Consider the following 2,260-nt stretch of genomic DNA (forward strand, 5'->3'; position numbering starts at 1 on the left):
AGAGAGAGAGAGAGAGAGAGAGAGAGAGAGAGAGAGAGAGAGAGAGACACAAAGACAGAGGCAGAGAGAAACAGAGACGGAAAGAATGACTGACTGAACAAATGAACAAACAAATGAATACGAGCAGTCTAGGTGTGGTGGCACATGACTTTAATCCAACACTCAGAAGGATTCAGGTACATCTCTTGAGTTCCATGACAGCCAAGGCTACATAGTTGTGTGTTGCCATGGGTACTGGGAATTGAATCAGGATCCTCCGGAAGAACAGTCATCTCTCTAGCCCCACCCTCCCTGTGTGTGTGTGTGTGTGTGTGTGTGTGTGTATGTATGTATGTGTGTGTCTTCAGAGGGCAGGCTCTCCTATGGACCTGGAGCTTCAGGTGGTCTGTGTGAGTGCTGGGGACCAACCTTGGGTCTGGAGAGATGGCTCAGCTATTAAAAGTACTTCCTGCTATTTTAGAGGACCAGTGTTTAGTTTCTAGAACCTAACCCATATTAAATGACTCACAATTACCTGTAGCTTTTAGCTACAGGTGATCTGATGTCCTCTTCTGGCCTCATCAGGCACCCCACCACACACACACACACACACACACAAATATAAAGTCTCTTTTTAAAAAAAACGAAAAAATTCCATTATTTCTTGTAGAAAGACTTAAGAATCACGTTTACACTGATGTTAATGATTTTTTTAGTGCTCTGTGGAAATATGAGGAATACTTTTTTTTTCCTACTGAAACATCAAGACATCTGGGAGCTAAAAGAATGATACTTGCTAAGAAGCACTCAGTTTTCTTTGAAAATTTGAAATCACTCAGTGCTCTTTGGCACATATGGCACCTTTCCTCCACCTGAATGTCAAGTTACAGAGTCTTCATGAGAGCTGGGACTTTTCCAACTTCAGAGGCTGTTTTGGATTCCTTCTGGGGTTCTTGAATGGGTTCCAGGTAGTTGTAGCTGGCAGAAGTCTGCCTGTTCTAACGTATGTTTCTGTTTTTATTTGCTAACCTCACTGGAATCACTAGTCCTATTTCACAACCCCCCCTTATTTAACATAACAATACCTGGTCTGAGGATGTGGCTCCACTGGTGGAGTACCTGCCTAGCTTGAGCAAAACACTGGGTCCAATTCCCAGCTTTGCATAAAACCTGCCATGGAGACACACCTATAATCTCAGCATGGAAGGGGCAGAGGCAAGAGGATTAAATCATCCTTTGCTACAGAGAAAATTCAAGACCAACATTAATGACATGAGACTATGCTTCTGAAAAAGAAGAAAATTAAAAAATAACATTGATGGCTCAATCCCCAGAAACCATGCCCCCAAAATGCAAAATTGGGCTAGGCATGGTGACGGAGATTTGTGCGTGTGGTACTTGAGCCTAAGAGGAAAGGACTGCTTGGAAGTTTGACGGTCATTTGGGCATCATACTGAAGCTCTTATCTCTAAAACCAACCAACCCCAACAAAGTGAGAAGTCTAACACACTCAGAAAAAAATGTTTAGTTTCCACTCTGTACAACATACTTTTTGTTTTGTTGTGTTGTGTTAATTGAAACAGGGTTTCTCTGTATAGCCCTGGCTGTCCTGGAACTCACTCTGCAGACCAGGCTGGCCTCGAACTCAGAAATCCGCCTGCCTCTGCCTCCCAAGTGCTGGGATTAAAGGCGTGCGCCACCTCTGCCCGACACAACATACTTTTCAAACAGGCTCTACACCTTTACATAAGCTGAGTTCCCTATACATTTAAAGGGGAGTATAACCAATGAATCCATCGTTTAGTTGAATTCACTTCCAGGGCTCTGATTCTTCCTGAGACTTTTGGAACTTTCACTAAAAGAGGATATAAAACCATCATGTGAAAATGTAGATGGAAGTCATGCACAGGGCCTGCCATCAAGATATTCAACTCTAAGGTGGGGAGTGGTGGTTCACACCTTTAATCTCAGCACTCTGAGGGCACAAGCAGGTGGTTCTCTCTGATTTTGAGGCTAGCCTAGACTACATACATAGCAGGTTCTAGGCCAGGCAGGGTTACATAAGTAAGACCCTGTCTTTTAAAAAAAGAAAAGGAAAGGAAAAAATAAAAGAAATTCAACTCTGGATGTAAGGTGTTCTGTTGTATACCTGTAAGTGTCAGGCTTTTGAAGGTATCCTGGACTGTACCACAAGACCCTTCCTCAAAAAAAGAAAACCAGGGCTGGTGAGATGGCTCAGTGGGTAAGAGCACCCGACTGCTCTTCCAAAGGTCCGGAGTTC

General features: G+C 43.5%; 1 protein-coding gene across 2 annotated transcripts in view; it reads right to left on the minus strand.

Moving 5' to 3' along the window:
* Positions 1-2,260, minus strand: part of Mospd1 (motile sperm domain containing 1) — a 27,939-nt gene that overhangs the window by 14,235 nt on the left and 11,444 nt on the right. The window lies entirely within an intron of this gene.

Source organism: Mus pahari, chromosome X (genome assembly GCF_900095145.1).
Source record: "Mus pahari chromosome X, PAHARI_EIJ_v1.1, whole genome shotgun sequence".
Lineage (NCBI taxonomy): Eukaryota > Metazoa > Chordata > Mammalia > Rodentia > Muridae > Mus > Mus pahari.